Source organism: Taudactylus pleione, unplaced genomic scaffold (genome assembly GCF_031769625.1).
Source record: "Taudactylus pleione unplaced genomic scaffold, aTauple2 ptg000016l, whole genome shotgun sequence".
In the NCBI taxonomy this organism is placed as follows: domain Eukaryota; kingdom Metazoa; phylum Chordata; class Amphibia; order Anura; family Myobatrachidae; genus Taudactylus; species Taudactylus pleione.
The window spans coordinates 38,139,280-38,158,013 of NW_028284418.1; the positions used below are offsets into that span (position 1 = coordinate 38,139,280).

Sequence of the window (18,734 nt, forward strand, 5' to 3'; positions counted from 1 at the left end):
ATAGATAGATAGATAGATAGATAGATAGCAATGGTGAAATGGAGATAGGATGTGATTTATAAACATTAATGAGGCTAATCATGTGAATTAATATAGAACTGTCAGTTATAAACTGTATGTAATAGAGAACAACAGCAAAATGCATGCAGTATACTGATCATGTGACTTGTTACATAACAAACAGCCTTTGTGATGTCACTCAGAATTTATAGAAAGGTCACCATTTTATAGAGAACTGTTCGTTATCAACTGTATCTGCTGATATGACATCTCACAATGTAAGTTATGCTTATTTTAACCTAAATGTTTATATATGAAAATAATGTTAGATAGGTAAATTGCGTTGGTGAAGAGCAGGAAGGATGCGATTTATAACTTCAATAGGCTTATCATGTGACTTTCTATAAAACTGTTAGTTATTAACTGTATCTGTTAATATGACAACTGACTGTGTAGTATAAGCTTATTTTAACCTAAATAACAGATAGTTAGCATTGGCGAAACGTAGGTAGGATGTTATTTATAACCTCAATAGACTCATCATGTGACTTGCAGTAGAACTGTTAGCTATCAACTGTATCTGTTAATATGGCGATGGGTATGGGATGTCGACACTCGGGATCCCGGCGGTCAGAATCCCAACGCTGGCATGCCGACAGGGTCAGTATTCTAACCCTCCCCCTCACCCTACCCTAACCATCCCTCCCCAGTGCCTGACCCTAATCTCCCCCTCCCCGCACTTAAACCTAACCCTCCCCACTTAGTGCCTAAACCTCCCCCTAGTGCCTAACCCCTGAAGGTAACCCTCCCCCCAACTCCGATACTTACCTTTAGGATTCCGGCAGTCGGGATGCCGGCGCCGGGAGTCTTGACAAGCGTTGGCATTCTGAGCGCGTGAATCCCCGCGATCGGGATATTGACTGCATCCCATTCATATGCCTATTGACTGTGTAATGTAAAGATAGATATGGTGAAATGCAGACAGGATGTGGTATATAAACACATTCACTGATCACGTGACTTGCAATAGAACTGTCAGTTATTAACTGTTTTTTTAATATGTCTACTGTCCTTGTAGTGTCAGCTTATTTTAACATAAATGATGGATTATAAATAGATAGAAATGTCAAACTGCATGCAGGATGTGATTTTTCACCTCAGTATGCTGGCGATGTGACATCATAAACAGTCTTTGTTACGACACTCAGCTTTGGTAGAAAGGTCACCATTTTGTAGAGAACTGTCAGTTATCAATGAACTGTAACTGCTGATATGACAATGTAAGATATGCTTATTTTAACCTACATATTAAATGAAACTATTATTAGATAGATAGATAGATAGATAAACAATCGTAAAATGCAGGTAGGATGTGATTTATAACCTCAATAGGCTGATCATGTGACTTGCTATATAATTGTCAGTTATCAACTGTAACTGTTAATATGCCTACTGACTGTGTAGTGTTAAGGGGCACATCCACTAGACAATCTACTCCCTGTCCAATCTCCAAAACCAAACGATTTTCCCTTGATTTTTTCCCTTGAAATTTTATCTTTCAGTCTGAATGATTTGCAAACTATCTTTAGTAGATCAAGTGAAATTGACCTGCATGTTCAGTCGACTGACGAGACGATCAAACGACCAGCGGTAACGCGCATCGTTGATCGTTAACAACCAAACACTGCACGATTTATAAACGAATTTTAAACGATTGAACAATAACAACGTCGTTATCGTTCAATCGCCTGCTAAAATCGTGTAGTGGATGCCCCCCTTAAGCTTATTTTAAACTAAATGATAGATAGATAGAATTGGTGAAATGCAAATAGAATGTTATTTATAACCTCAATAAATTCATCTTGTGACTTGCAATAGAACTGTCAGCTATCAACTTAATATGACTATTGTGTAGACAGATATGGTGAAATGCCGGCAGGATGTGATTTATAACTGTATTAAATTATTATTATATTATTGTAAGCCTTTTTTTTTATCTATGATAGATTATACATACAGTACAAATAGATAGCAATGGTAAAATGCATGTAGGTGATTTTACACCTCAGTATACTAACCATGTGTCTTCTAAAATCATAAACAGTCTTTATGATGTCACTCAAAGTGACAGAGTGGGTCTCTCCCACATTCTGAGAAAAGGGTTAACCTCCCTGTAGCTAGGGAGGAACCACACCCTTACCTCAATTAAAACCAGCTAAGGTATAAAACCTGGTAAGTTTAGTCAGTGGAAATGTGAGAGAGAGGTTGCACCTTCAGCAGTTCTCTCTCTATGCTGGACAATCTGAGCCATGACTGCTGTCTCATTTAAGATGATTGTTCCTGAACTGTGTTTGCCTTATGTAAGAAGCCATTGCACTGGCTCTGCCTTTTCAACTCTGGAATAAAAAGCTTCCTTGTTTGCAACACCTCAGTCTCCCATTGGTCATCTGAACTTACCCACTACACTCAGCTTTGGAAGAAAGGTCACCATTTTATAGAGAATTGTCAGCTATTAGCTCTATCTGCTGGTATGACATGTCACAATAAAATATATGCTTATTTTAACCTACTTGCTACATGAAATTACAGTTAGATATCTCAACTGTATTTGTTAATATGTTTATTGACTGTGTAATGTAAACTTATTTTAACCTAAATTTATAGATAGATATATAGATTATAAATGGGAAAGTAGCAATGACAAAATACATGAAGGAGGTGGTTTTCACCTAAGTATACTTAGCATGTGTATTGTTACATCATAAACCACCTTTGTGATGTCACTCAGCTTTGGTAGAAAGGTTGCCATATTCAGGGCCGGATTAAGGGCCACATGGCCTGGGGCTGAAAATGTTCAAGAGCCTATACTGAGAATGGGAGGATCTGTAATCAGTACTGTGTATGTACACCGCATAGAGTATCAGCCTCAATGTCTCCCTAAATACATAATTTTGTGAGAAAAGTAGAAAAAATGTTTTAAAACTATTAATTTATGGCTGACTTTGTAACTAGCTAGGCAGCTGGTCATCATCATGCTGATAATGGGTCTATTCTTATGTGGAGGCCTGGAGCTGTAGTTTCATCCGCCCCATTGTTAATCTGGCCCTGTATAACTTTTTAACATCAGCATGAGCAAATTAACAAAGAACTGTTGGGTAGAATTTCATCCCCCTGTATATATTCACTATATAACAGGAGAGCAGAGCACATGTGTAGAGGTCTATTTGAGTCCATAATATGGGATTGCTGGTCTGGTCGAAATTAGCGCACAGTCTAATAGTCCTGCTTCTAAAGCTGGGTACACACCTAAAGATTTTCTGTCCAACCATCCAACTAGTTGATTGGTTGGAATGAAAATCTGGTAAGGCATGAAAGCAAATGACAATCAGCAAATTGCTCCCAAACGCTGAAAAATGGACAAAAACTGTTGTTTGAACAAATTGTTTAGATCACAGGTTCTCAAACTCGGTCCTCAGGACCCCAAACAGTGCATGTTTTCAAGGTCTTCTTACAGAATCACAAGTGAGATAATTAGCTCCACCTGTGGATCTTTTAAAATGTGTCAGTGAGTAATGAATACACCTGTGCACCTGTTGGGTGACCTGGAAAACATAAACTGTGTGGGGTCCTGAGGACCAAGTTCGAGAACCATTGGTTTAGATCAAACATTTAACAAACTTGTCTGATGACCATTTTCATCTGTTTTCTGGCATTTAGGAGAAAATTGCTGATCATCAATTACTCCCATATGTTATAAGATTTTCATTCCAACCAATCAACTAGTTGGATGGTTGGACAGAAAATCTTTAGGTGTGTATGCACCATTAGTGTTTGGTGAAGTATGATAAGGATGCTCCAGGCAGTTCTACAGACTGCAGGGTGCCTGCCGCAGCATCTCTTGATGCTCTGGGTGTTTCTGCAGAAGCAATACTGACTGCATGGTGCCGTTCCAGAAACCCTGCAACCCATATGCAGTGACCGTGCCGACGGCACAGGTGGTAAAAAGTGATGCGGTCCTTGTGGCATAGTCTGTGTGGCATGTGAGGATGTCTGATTGCCATTCTGGGAGAGCTTTGGAGTTCATGTTGGACCTGAGGTCTTGTTGGTGCATTTTATGGAAAGTGGGAGTCGCAGTGCATTTTTTTGCAAGTGTGTATGGAAAGGTGACTTGCATGTGGTGGATTTTTGGAGCAAGTGGGGGCATTTTGGGACGAGTGATGTGCATGCAGAGGTCCGATTATTTCTGGATTTTTTTTTCTTTCCTAATATAAAGAGTAACGTATTGCCCTTTAGGGGGTTGGAGGATGTGACATGCTGCCCTTGAAGTATGTCAGGTTGCCCATCTACAGCCATTCTGTTTGTATGCAATGCAACCTAAACAAAGGCAGATAAACATCTGCTATGAAAGCAATGCTTAGGGAACCAATCCTCTTGGTAAAGAAACCTGGATGCCAGAGCCAGTCTCCGCTTCTAGCAATGTGCCCAGGAGCCGTTTCTTCCAAGTTTAGTGGGCACCTGTTTAAATGATCAGTTCAATATGAAAGCTGTTTCACAGTGAAGAAGCCACACTATTGTACCTACTGAAACCTGAAGATGTTATTGCGACATCTCAAGAAACTTTTATTAGTAGCTAGCCATATGAGGGCAAGCAGTGAACACAAATGATGTCTCCATGCAACACAACGTCATGACAGATCACTGGCAGCAATGATCTAAAACCAGTTGGAGTGCCACATAGCATTACTTACCGACTGCAAATGAGCCAAAATGACAGAGATGGGGGGGGAGAAATCTGGGTCAGGTCCTTCCTGGATTTATCTGCCCTATTCCTATACAGAAAAAAAAAGGAATTTTAAAAACAGTCTCAAACAATCTATCATCCTCTGCAATATGACACTGTAGAACTGATTCAGCAAGGACCGCACCTGCAAATGCAATAGCGATTATGCACACAGATCAACTGCGATAGTATGCTACTGCATTACGATCGCAATGCCGCCGCTGCACTACTCAAGGACGCCCACTTTACTTAGCAGACATACGAGACAGCAAAAAGAAGGGAAAGGTACTCTCTTTTGTGGGGCACTCAACCTACTACGACTGTACTATAAAATATAATTTGTATTCATATGCTAATAAAATATTATGGTAATATAAAAGAACAGACATATACAGTCAGGTGCATAAATATTGGGACATTGACAGAATTTTCATATTTTGGCCTCTATTCATCACCACAATGGCTTTGAAATGAAACAAACAAGATGTGCTTTAACTGCAGACTTTCAGATTTAATTTGAGGGTAATTACATCCAAATCAGGTGAACGGTGTAGGAATTACAACGGTTTCTATATATGCCTCCCACTTTTTAAGGGGCCAAAAGTAATGGGACTATCAACTCAAAAGCTATTTCATGAAAAGTCTGCAGTTAAAGCACATCTTGTTTGTTTAATTTCAAAGCCATTGTGGTGGTGAATAGAGGCCAAAATATGAAAATTCTGTCAATGTCCCAATATTTATGCACCTGACTCTATAAGCAAAAACACAGAACAAACGAAACGGACAAAACATATAATTTGTGCCAAGATAGGTCCAGAGGTAGGTGACTGAGAAAAGATAGGGACAACAGTGTGTCTCCAATCTCTATTACCCAAAGTTTATGGGTCAGACACACTAATTAAGACACTATGGTCAAATAAATAGCGAAAATATATATAGAGTGAAGGGATGAACAGATACCTATACACCCTTCAATGTAGACGTCGGCGATAATAATGTGCTATACCTGCTCATGAATTTTATTCATTGACACGCCCTCACAGTAACGGAAACGGTGGCGTGCCCTAGGCCACACCCCTGAATTTTAGGATTTTTATTCCCAATTTAACCTCACACGTTAGCAGGTATGTACATATAAGCGAAATCTTTTAATAATAACCAAATCTATATTTGGAGACCAATGCAACAGTCTCCACAGGCTAAAGCTTTCCTAGACATTTAAGCGGGCTCTGAGAAGGCATAGTGCAGTCCGACAGGTTACTAAGGCAAGGTCCCGGCTCCATCCGACCACGAGCACCAAGGCCGCAGTGTTGTTGTTTCCAATATGGTCCGCCCCGGGAGTTGCTTGCTTCTGATTGGTCAGGGGGAGCGGCACCTGGTGCAGCAGCTGTTCCTGCCCAGTAGTCACAGTCAGTCACTTACAGCGTGCCGGTGACAGAGACTAGTAGTTGCAGCAGAGGTTGTGCCCATTGCTGGTAAGTACACCCTGACTTACTGCTGCCATGTGCTCCTCTGATAAGTGCCGCTGCAGGCAAATTACTGCTGCTTATTAGTGCCCTAGTGTGCATGGAAACGGGGCCAACTTCATTCATTCATTCACTTAATGTGTTTTTCCCTACTAGTTACATGGAATAGCTGTCACTTCAGTTATGGAATTTCTGCATATAATAATAAAAGCATTATTTATTATGAATATTAAATATTTATCTTAAAACTTTTGCCATGTTGAAGTTTTCAGTCCTTATTGCATACCTCACAAAGCGGGAATGTCCCCCTTGTTGGGACTGTCCCACCTGTCTGCCTCAGTGTCTGGAGGTGGGGTGGTTGAGCACTCTTTCCATCGGGGGAATAGATGCTCTGCGCATATGTACGGCGTTTATACAGTAAAGGGGAGAGCCTGAAGGGACCCCAGCATCTTTTTTGCAACTTGCCTGTGAGGCCACGCTATCTTTTTGGGGACTCGCCTTCGTCCAAAGCACCAGTGTCCCATCTACTAACTCCTAGTTGTTGGTAGGTATTCTGAATAATCCCCACAGCATGGCAATGAAGGCATTATAAAATAAACCAGACTTCCCCTTTGCATATGATGGAGCGGGGAGGGAGGTAATTGGGAAGATTTGCTTTCCAGGCTTCTCTTACATGGTTGCATCAGATGAGACTATCAGGGAAAGCCCAGCTTGGCTAAGTCGCATCTAATTTGACCCCGTCAGGTGAGTGGTTAATGGTGATGAGAAATGTTGGTTGTCTCAGGTGGTCTGGAATGTCTCATAAAGGCTTGTTTGAATTCAGATTTGGTGACTCAGATGACCATGCTATACGGGCAACCTTGTCATGTTCCTGCACTGACAGGGATGGGGCTGCCAGGTCGGCATAGTGGGGGGTGTGGTGCTCCATCAGGGGGCATGGCAGGAACGGCATGCCTTATTAGAGGCTGAGCGTGAGCACGCAATCACGTCATCATGGCCCTGCCCCAGCTACACAGTGCTGAGATCACCCGCATTGTGAAGCAGGGGGCAGGGCCACGATGACGTGAATCACGTCATCTGCCGAAGCTGCTGCTGGGATGCTTGCGTTATGGTGATGGTGGTGGTGTTCCGAGTAGGCAGCTGGCTGGGAAACCTGTCCACCTTTCCGGGTGGCCGGTACTGCCATCCGATATTCAGGAGGCTTCCGGCCATTCCGGGAGGGTAGGCAAGTATAGACTGGATATCTGTGTTCATATAGTAAGTGGGACAGTATCTGGTCAGCTATTAAAATAAATTGTGTCCAAAAAGCAAGTGGGCAATATATGGTGAGCTCTAAAGATTTTCTACTCTAAAGCAAAATCAAACCTGTTTAAGGAATCGCATGAAGCAGAACACAGGCTAGTTTCACACTTGCCGGTTTTGGCCGGGCGGCAAAATGCCGCCAGGTTTTTTGCCGAGTGTGAAATTTAATTAAGCAGAGAAGCAGGTGGCCATGTAACAGCGGGGAGTATCCACTGAGCAGGGCGGCTGCCGTGCCGGCCCTGCATGCCAGTGGTGTGTAGCAGGGCTTGACAAATTCTTCTAAAATTTAGGAGCCAGGATGAAAGTGTAGGAGCTAGATCACTGGCCCCTAGGATTTGTCAAGCCCTGGTATATAGGAAACAATATGTTTTTCCTTTCACACACACTGGCTTGTGCAGCAGCAGCAGCTGCTGCTGCGCAAGCCCAATAGATAAAAAAAACAAACACATTACAACTTGTGAAAGGCACCGAGTGCATGAAAAAACCCGTCTGGTTGCTGCCTGTTTCTTGCCCGGCCAGCCAAAACGGTACGATCTGTACCATCAACGACTTGACGGATATCTTTCAGTGAAGTCATCCTGCCACATCTCTGAACAGGCAAAGGTGACAGTATCGTGCAAGTTGGCCGGCCTGCATATACGGACAATCATAGATATCGCTATCATTCATGCGGGAACTCGCATCGTTGGTCGTTCACTGCATATAAATGAACGATATATCGGTGAACAATATAGTTATCGTTCATAGATATCGTACCGTGTGTGTGCACCTTAAATCTGATGCTGATCTCACTAGAGGGACTAGATCCTACATACTTTGATAATGAAAAAGCTGCAGAAAACCTCCTAAGAAGAATTCATATATAAAATGTTAATCTTGAGTTTATATCAATATAAGATCAGGATTTTAACATTTCATTTTTGTGAAGGCCCCCACATGCCTGCTACTTGATGCCACCTGGCTAGAAAAATTTTCTTGGGAGAACATTGCTCCTGGGATCACTGGGGCTGACCACACATGCTCTCTGGATGGGGGGCATTGTCACTCTGGAAGAAAGAGACCTTTTCTATCAGGAAACAAGTCTTGCAACATGTGGTGAGGGTGACCACACTGTATCATTAAGTAGTTATTATTATTGATCTTGCCTTGTTAATGGAATGACTGCTCCCCAAATTATGCTAGGAAATTGCGCCCTGCAAAATTATGGAACCACCAGAACACTTTACAAGCACACTTGTAGTTTTCTTTAGGTTGGTGACACATCTGTACCTTTTTTTGATAATATGGTTAAGGATGATTCAGCTGGCCATTTAACCTTCCTCTGCTGTTTGGTAGGCCATTGCTTGTGCTCTTTGCTCCTCTGAGTTGTACATTGCTAGGTGTAATGAACTGTTCATTCACTGCTAGACTATATGGTTTACTTCTCTGAAATATTAACAGCTGTCTTTAAATGAATTAGTTGCCCACAGATTTAAGTTTACAGTCATTTGATATGCAGTTGCTTGTGTGCTTTGTCTTGCACTTCAAATTATTTAACATATTGGAATACTATGATCCTGTACTCATCTATATGTGTCTGGGGTTCTCATACAAACTGGTCGGCGCCAGTCTTTATTTAACCAAAAGCATAAACAAAAGCCTAGCCCGTCTGGGCTTTAACTAGACAGTAGGTACCCTCACTACCAGAACACTAAAAAACAAGTTCACGTCCACAGTACTTGCAGGTTTGTATTAATAGTGTCTCAGAGCAAGCTATCCTGCATGCCTGCTCTCCCAGGTGTGGGACACTCAGCCACAAACAAACCCAGCTTATATTAGCCATTTCCAGGTGCAAGCCCTTAGGAGCCTGCTGTCAGGCTGAAAGAACCAACACCTGGAGTGGCCTGTGGATGGAGCCCTCCCTTTCCTCACATCCACACCCCCAGGACCCATTCCGGCTTTTATCTAAAGCCGACATTTCTAGACTGTTTTTCCCAAACAGACTTCTCCTGGGGGTTTCAGAACACATGACAGGAACCTAGGACATACAGAGAAGCCATTCCACACTTCTCCAGTGCTTCTATCACACATATATATTTTGCTGTAGATGAAACTTGAATACATAAGGAAAGCTCATGATATAGAGTTGAGTCTCCCATATCAAATTATTCTGAAACACAGAATTTTCCGAAATACGTAATTATTTCAGCGTGGTTCAAACTTTGTTTAATGATTAAAAATATTATTCTTGGTGACAGGTCCCGGCTGTATTGGGCAACTGGGACACTGCATCATGCCTTGATTCCAGTTCTGGCTCTTGCAGCTAGCTGGATCTCTGGAGCTCATTCAGACCCTCTCGCTATGATGCGAACGCTTGTAGCTGACCTATAGGATCGGGAAGCGTATGCTCGCACAGCATAGACTACCCAACTGAATAGGTGACAGGTAAAGCAGTTTGTGGGTGGTGACAGGGGCAGGCCATTAAAACGGGGGAGTGGAGGTGCAAACGCAGGCATGCCTGAGTGTTCCAACGCTGTTACAGAGGCGACATAATTAACAGGCAGCGTCATTGTACACGTCACCTGGTTGAAATACACACTGAAGTGATCTCAGTGCTTGCGGCAGGATATGGTCAACCTTAAGCGATGCGATAGCATCCGCTGGTGCTCGATGTACCAATGGTTTCAAGCACTTTCAGTAGATGACGTACGCAAGTGGGTGTCCTATGAATGGCTGGTGGTTGTCTGCATACACATAGTGATCGCACGCCAAGACACAGTGGGCGTGCTAATGCCTTGGCGTGCGATCGCCTGTCTTGCTGGACGTGCTCTGGATTTGCATACGCATCGAGCGAGCGTACGCATCTAGTGAGAGGGTCTGAATGAGCTGCACTGTCTGTGTTCAGCTCATTGCTGTATTCCTGCCTATCCGTTTGTGTGCAGAGCTCAGCTGCATACTATCCTGTGATTAGGGAGGCTTTCTGCAGGGATTGTTCTGATTGGTCCCAGCTTCTGATAATTCCTGTCGGTGATATTGTCTGACTTCCGGAGTATGTGTTTGCCCCTGTGCTCAGAAACCTGATTTTTTAGGTGGTCTTACCTCGTTCTGCAGTTCCTGCGTGCAGTGATTACTTCTCCTATGACCTGTGCCAGTCTGCCTGATTAGAAGTCGCCTGTGAGTCATCTGCTGTGATTCCATCCGCTCACGTCCTTGCTGTTGGGATTTCCCGCATTTCATACCGCAGCCCAGTTTAGCTGCGTCAGTCTGTGTTCAGCCGCTTCAAGCCAGCAGTGTTCTCTACCTCGCTGCCTCCAGCCTGTGTTACAGCTGTGTCTGTGTTCACCTGTCTGCTCAGTCAGTGGTTTGTCGTACCCCGGCCCTCAAGGCCGTATCGCACTGTGTTGTTCCTGTTGCAACTCGGCCCACAAGGCCACACCCCGGCCCTCAAGGCTGCACTGTTGTTCTTGTCGTACCTCTGCCCTCAAGGCCGCACCGTGTACAAGTAACCATTTGTCTGCAGCCTCACTCCAGCTAGTTCCAGTAGTTGAAGGACTGCCACCCTTCTGCTCTGCCTTGTTTCTAGTCAGCAGTCTTGCGGTCTCTCGTCGGTTGTGTAAGCTCTACTGCTGGAGGTTTAAATCCAGACGGCCACCTAAGTGTCACTTTTAACGGGTCACTTTTTGCGCATTTCAGCTCGCCACCCCTGTGGGGTGCGAGCTGGAATGCCGGCGCTGGCAGCTGATCACGACCAACAAGAGCAACAATTGAATAGCTCCGTCTGGCGCGAAGGTGGGGCACAAACAATTGAATTCCGCTATATGTGTAAAAGGTGTTTATGAAACAAAAAAAGCATTCTGTGTTTAGATTTGGGTCCCATTCCGAAGATCTCATTATGGTATGCAAATATTCCAAAATATGGAATAATCCTAAATCCAAAATACTTCTGGATATGGGAGACTCAATTTGTACTTGTAAATGTCCTGCTTGCTTATGCCTGAAACTAGATGTCTAGATTTAACTGTAACCATTAATGGTAGGTGGTTCCAGAGGCGGCCCTAGGCATTTCAGGCAAACTCCTAGGGTAGCTCTGCAGCTCAATTGTGACGGCGCTGGCGACTACCATCTACCTACCCGCTCAGCTCTTATCAGGCATTGCTGCAGCCGTCAGAATGAGCTTCTGCGCATTGTGCTACAAGTAAGATGGCTACGGTAGGGCATGCTGTGCATGCCTAGCCACGGCCACTCCTCCAATGGGCCTATTCGGAGCTGACTAGTCCGCCTTCGCGTGCATTTTCAGCCACCGCCCAGCGCTCACTGTCAGACCAGCAGAAACCCGAGCAGCAGCTGCAGCAAGGACAGTCATGGTTGGTCCCACTCCCAGCACGAGAGTGTGAGTCTTTCTGTCTCTTAACTAAGTTATCTGATAATCTGAAGTTGAGCTCTCAGCTGGGAGATGGGGCATTGGAGGCAGAGGGGTGATGCTGGAACCTGGATCTGATTAGACTGATTGAGAGGTGCTGTCTGTGACTGGGGTGCTGACTCTAGTGCATAGATCGGTTGACTGAGGGGTGCTGGGAAAGGGGTGGGTACATAATTAATGAGGCAGTGGTGCTGTGCTGACTTTGCTGGGAAAGGGGTGCATAATTAATGAGGCCAAGGGTGCTCTGCTGGTTGATGTGTGCTCACCTGACTGTGCTGGGAAAGGGGTGCACAATTAATGAGGCCGTGAGGCCACATCCCTTTTCAGGATCCCACATGGGGTGGGCACCAGCAAGAATCTTGCCTAGGGCATTAATTTGGCTAGGGCCTGCTCTGGATAGTGCCACCTTACTGTGACATCTTGGAAATGCCAAGACCTGCATCAGTTGTATTTTGACATCTCGTGACTCTGCATGAACACCGGCATGGTTGCTCATGGCAAGGCAACATGAATAATCGGAGTTTGAATGGGGCATGATTGTGGGTGCCCGAAGGATAGTACATTCCATTTCCGAAGTTGTTTAGACATTCAACATTCCTCGATCTACGGTGTCCTGTGTGTACAGGGAATACTTCATGGAAGGCATTGACACTCACCGTGGATTGTACAGTGGCCGACCATGGATCCCTAATGATTGTGACCAGCAGCGTCTGGCTAGAATTGTCCGTGGTAACAGATAAGCGACACTGGCTCAAATCGCATCCACTTTCAATGCAGGAAGTACCAGATGGGATGCAATCGGGAAGCCGGCTGACATTTTACCGGCTTCCCGACTCTCATATCCCGGCGAGGGTGAAATGCCCGGCGTCTAGATGAGTAGACGCCGCTCATTTCCCCGAAGCTGGGAGACAGGCGCGCTGGGCGCCGCGAGCGGACAGCCGCGGGGGGGGGGAGGAGGGTTAGGTTTAGGGCTCCCGGGGGGGGGACTTAGGGTTAGGCACCTCTCGGGAGGTTAGGGTTAGGCTAGGGGGAGGGAGGGTTAGGGCTAGGCACCCCCGGGGGGGACTTAGGGTTAGGCACCCCCCCGGGGGACATAGTTTTAGGCAGCGGGGAAGGGGGGGTAGGATTAGGCACTTGGGGAGGAGGTTAGGGTTAGGCACCCCTACGGGAGGGTTAGGGGGGTAGGTTAGGTTAGTTAATACTTACCAAGGAAAGATCGGGATTTCCAGCGCTGTCGGGCTGCCGGGATCTGTGCCAGTGTCTGTCTGCCGCTGGCAGGAATCAAATATTTCATACCGATTCTGTACCAGACGCATATCCAGCAGGTCAGTGCAGCGTTCTTCAGCTTCCTTGTGATACGGGAACAGAAGAGCCAGCAGAGCATGTTAACAGTAAAACACTGGTTACAGCCCATCATCTGGGCTTGTGACTTCGCTAATTGGACCCTGGAGGACTGGCAACATGTGGCGTGATCTGATGAGTCGCTGTTCCAGTTGTTTCAGGCTGATGGTAGGGATCAGGTGTGGCGCAGACCCCATGAGGGGACCCTAGTTGGCAAAAAGGCACTGTGCAAGCTGGCGGTGGTTCCATAATGGTGTGGGATATGTTCACGTGGCATGGGTTAGAGCCGCTGCTCCACTTGAAGACATCAATGACCGGTAACCACTACGTTCCATTGCTTGATGACCATTTGCAGCAGTTCATGGCCCCCCACAACGGTTGAATATTCCAGCAGGACAATGTGCTGTCATAGGTCCCAAGTTGAACAGAATTGGTTTGAGGAGCATTCTGAAGTTCCGATGAATGTTGTGGCCACCACATTTGCCCGACATGAACCCAATCGAGCATTTACGTGGTGGAGAGGTTAATTCGCACCCAATATCCTGCACCTACAAATATCAGGAAGCTCTGGGAAGCTATCCAGAGGCATAGGTCAACATTTCTCCAGAGGTCTTCCGTCCACTTGTGGATTCGATACCACATTAAGTTGCTGCACTTTGCCAGGCTACTTGATACTAGGCACCTATCCCATGACCTTTGGCACTTCAGTGTAAACCTCAACCCTCAAGTTCTCTAATAGTCCATGTTTTGAGAGAGATGTAGTTAGAAGGTTGACAGTGACCATGTTGACATTCGTAATGTCGACATTGTTAAATGTTGATAGGCAACTTCTTAAAATTCTCAGAATGTCGAAGAGGTAAAATGTCGACAATGCCAGAATGTCGAGATTGGGGTTAGGCGGTTGGAACGTTAGGCTGCTGTGGGAGGTTAGGATTCGGCTGCTGCGGGGTGAGGGGAGGTTAGAGTTAGGCACTAGAAGCATGGGTCTTCAACTTTGGCCCTCCAGCTGCTGTGGAACTACACATCCCAGCATGCTCTGCCACAGTTTTGATATAACAGCATGCTAAAACTGTGGCAGGGCATGCTGGGATCTGTAGTTTTACAGCATCTGGAGGGCCAAAGGTTGAAGACATATGCGAGAGGGTGGTTTAGGGATTGGGTAGAAATACTCATTGTAACGCCGGAGCATCGCAGCTCTGACACAGAAGTCAGTCATTGAACCCTGGGACCCGGAAACTGCGTGGGAGCAAGGTAAGTCACAGCTGGGCCACTAGGGATGATATGTCAACATTTCATCAGTGTCTACATGAGGAGTGTTGACATGGTCAATGTCGACATCATGAGCATATGTGATGTTTAAGTGAAGAGAGTTATGGAGCGATAGAGGGACAAAGGATATCTCACAAGGCCACACGCCTGCAAACAGCAGCTTTGCCTCATGTTGTTAGTGTTCCCGCTAAGCTGTTTTAGCAGGGTGCTGTGCCCTGCCCTTTTGGCGGTGCCTTTCTAAAACATCCTGGCGGGTGCTGTCCCCTCCCGCAAGTCACAGTGTCCTGCGGGTGGGAAAAATAGCGGTGCAGCGATCACCGCCGGTGAACAGATGCCATGAGCACAGCATCTATTCACATAGAGAGAAGAGCTTGGGGGCAGCCCGACATGTCCGTAAGTGCCGGGCACGCCCCCAAGAGTGATGAATAAGGGGCACGTCTTAAAGACACATCCCCCTTTTCTCGTGGCCACCCCCCCTTTTAGGATATGCACATAATTTTTGTCCAGTAAATGGATGCAACTACTTTAGTTGTACTGGACATCTGTTTTAGTGAAATGCCTACAGTTTATGTGAAGGTTATTTGACATTATTTTATTAATGAAACCTAATAGTATGTGTGTTTATATTGTATTTTTTATTTTTTTACTAAGTTGAGTTAAATCTTGATTCTTATGTAATTTTTTATTTCTTTAATAAGGCCCCAAAAATTCTAAAAGTATCTTTAATAGGAGATAACTTGCTGTGTTTTTCTATTTCTCTTTTTAATTTTTTTATTATACACTTTGAGGATCCCCTCCCCCAACACACACACACACCATGTGTACAAAAAAGCAGATGTAGAAAACTTTGTGTGTGTAGAAAGACCTTAAGTGGAATTCAATGTTTCCTTAAATGTAATGTTGTTTTTTTATATTTTTAAGCGTACCTGGTCAGAGACCTAAATAAGAACCACACAAATCCAAAAACATAGTATTTGATGATATTGAACATGTTACGAACCTACACCCCCCCCCCAATAATTTTACTTACCTGGGGTGCTGTATAATTCCTTTATGCTAAACTCCCCAAAACATTTCAAGCGTATAGAAGGGCCATACATGATTGGATTAGTAATGCTTGTACAAACTCCTTTTTGGTTTATGCATTAAAGATTTCTAGAGATGCATTCCTTTGAAATGAAATACTTTGGAGATTTAATTTCAAATTATTAAAATAAAGCAGGGAGAATTCACACACAACTGCAAAGCCTACACACCTTCCCCGACCCGCACCCTAGCCCTCCCTTCCCGGTGACTAAACCTAACCGATACAGTAGGCACCGAAATACCGACGCCTATCTTAATCCTGATGCCAGAACGGCGAAGGACGCCAGCCCGAACAAGGTAAGGTCAGGGCGTCCTTAGCGTTAACCGCGCGGGGGGGGTATAGGGTTAGGTTTTTTTGGGGGGAGGTTAGGGTTAGGCACCCCTTGGGAGGGTTAGGTTAAGGGTGCGGTAAGGGGGAGTTTAGGGTTAGTCACCCCTGGGGGAGTTTAGGGTTAGGCACTAATAAGGGAGGGTTAGGGGGGGGGGTGGGGAGAGGGATAGGTTAACTGTCCTGTCGGGGTCTTCTCCCCGGCTGCCCGCGTCAGGATATTCAGCCACCGGGACTTCATACCCATTCCTTGTGTACGCACTGGCTGATCGACTGAATGAAATATCGTTTGCCTGCTGTATGAGCGATATATCGTACAGTGTGTACCTAGCATAACTCCTGGTCTTGTTACTATATGACAGCTGTGAGAGTGAAAGACAGAAAGAGCAGGGTTTTATTTTGTGGATCAATCTGGTCCAGTTTGAAAATTCTGATTCTACATTTTTGTTGGGATCAGCACTAAGAAAAGGGGACTCAATTAGATGCAATGGCCATGATGTGCTATTCTGTAATGCAGCAACATGACTAGTTTTTCCTCGTAACCTGTAGAGGTGCACAAGGAAGCTACGATGTTGCAGGAACTATATATGTCACTTATGTGCGCAGCAGTGCATTGCGGTGATGCTTGACTGTACATACTGCCAATTTAAATTGCCCCCAAAGTCTCACTTTTGTAGTTTTTAAAGATAATGTACTACTATATTACAGTTAATGGGGGTAATTTTCATACAAAAATTTAACTTTTGCTGAAACGTTAATACTTCTAGAAGTTTTTGATCTTTTGCTTTGTATGAAAACCTCACATACCTAGTCATTATTCTGAGAAATTACCTCAAAGTAGATACAAGAGAGAGAAATAAAATTGTGTTTGGAAAATACCCCATGGGATGGGGTAAATTACAGAAATGTGTGGGGTTAGACAAAGGACAGATCAGCCCCCCAAAAATTACCTCAGAAACCCCCCCCAAAAAATACATGTCATTTTTGGGGTGAAAATGAAAATAGTGGGGGGACAAAGATAAAAACTAGCGAAATAGGTTTCTTGTGGGGCTGTATGGATGGGGTAGGTGTTTTTAGGATGGCAGGTGCTTGCAGCAGGAATTTTTTAAAAGTGCACTTTAGTGACACAAAAATATGCTAGCACCCATTTTCAAGTACCCCAAATTTGACCCGACTATTTATTTTAACCAAAAAATACTGTTTTCTATAATTCTTCAGCACTTTTACAAAATGTGTGTAGAAAGCATTTAACACAACTTTAGGGCTAAAAGTATTCATCTGTAATGATTTCCATCAAGGAGACTGATGCTGGGGATCTTTTCTCGGTGCATCTAAATTTGGGGTACAGACTGATTCCCCCAATGTATTCAGTACTTTCCACCTATTATGCATTCGCCGCTTTGCGTTTTTGCCTGTTCTGTAATTGAATAGGGCGAAACGTGGGGACGCACATTTTTCCCAAACAGGCGTAGCGTTCCCGCTAGGCTGTTGTAGCGGGGCGCGACGCCCTGCCCTCCTTCTGGAGGGCAAAAAGCACCCTGCCCTCTAGGAGGAGGGCAAAAAGCGCCCTGCCCTAACAGCCTGCGGGAGCCGTGGACAAACGGGTGGACAAACATGCGGTGACCCGGTCACCGCCGGAGAATAGACGCCGGGCGCATGCGCCTGGCATCTATTCTCCCTTTCTGCAGCGCTTGGGGGCTGCCCGGCATGTCCGTAAGCGCCGGGCACGCCCCCAAGTATGACGAAAAGGGGACGCGTCTTATAGACACGCCCCTTTTCATAACCATGTCCCCTTTTTGGACGCGCGCGCGCCTTTGGCGCGCGCACAAGATTGCCCTCTCTAGCTCCTGCGCCCTGCCTGCCGCCGGAGCTAGAGGGAACACTACAGGCGAATGCGGCGAAAAGTCTGGGATTTTTCGCGGTTAATTGAATACGGGCCTATGTAGGAAACCAATGCTGCGGTAAACAGCATATGCAAATAATTTCCCACAAAATGCATACAGACTTAGGAAAATCAATACATGTTGGTAGCTGCTCAATCAATCAATTACTGCTCAGTAATATCACTCAGGTGCATGTAAGGGAGGGGTTATTCTGTACAAGAAAACAGCAAAAAGTAATCCCCCAGCACTCAGAATGAAGTCAGCAATTAGATATGAAAAACTGCATGGAGGTAGATAATTCAGAGATCTTAGTTGCATATATTTGCAACTACATCACGGCTTCTATGATTACTGGAGGTCCCTGATACTTGGAAAACGTCTGGGGTGCAGAACCCCAGAAAGCCAGCGAAGGCCAGTAGGAAAATAACTGATCCAACAGAATATAATGGTCATTTGACAAAATTCTGATTCCTGTGGGAGTAGTGTGGCTGTATGTAAATTACCCCAGTTCACCCTAGCCAGATCAGCCACTATCTGCCTAAACCTGTGCCGTAGTAGAAGATAGAGAAGAGCATACTGTCAGAGACCAGCAGATATATCTTGGCATCAACAGTATTTTATTTATAGTAAAGCTTTTTATAGCTCTCTTTTGTACTACCAACCAGCATTTAAAGTGGTAGCATTTTTTATTCTAGTTAGACTTATTTTGTAAATACCTTCTGCCAGTGCTTGTTTCTGACAATTTATAATAAGAAATGTATCTCCTACTGCATATTAAAAGAAAGGCTTTAAATATCTTCAATTCCTGGAACACTGATTTCTAGGAACCCTTTAGAATGAAAGCTCTTGTAAGCAAGGTCCACTTTCCCTCTTTTGTAAT

At 44.8% G+C, this 18,734-nt stretch overlaps 1 protein-coding gene and 1 long non-coding RNA gene across 5 annotated transcripts in view; one reads left to right on the top strand and one right to left on the bottom strand.

Moving 5' to 3' along the window:
* Positions 1-831: 831 nt before the first annotated feature.
* On the bottom strand, positions 832-5,763 carry LOC148541949 (uncharacterized). Its single transcript, XR_015878866.1, has 3 exons — positions 5,741-5,763; positions 4,749-4,829; positions 832-946 (listed from the first exon to the last, which is right to left on the bottom strand). It is a non-coding gene; the product is annotated as an uncharacterized LOC148541949 (long non-coding RNA).
* A 99-nt stretch (positions 5,764-5,862) lies between these two features.
* Positions 5,863-18,734, top strand: part of LRRC20 (leucine rich repeat containing 20) — a 654,368-nt gene continuing 641,496 nt past the window's right edge. For 3 of the 4 annotated variants that reach the window (XM_088475713.1, XM_088475702.1, XM_088475721.1), the window contains exon 1: positions 6,169-6,255. The gene's annotated coding sequence lies outside the window, so the exon portion shown is untranslated. Of the gene's footprint in view, positions 5,905-6,168; positions 6,256-18,734 lie in introns of those variants that run through there. The other variant, XM_088475705.1, reaches the window with a different exon arrangement.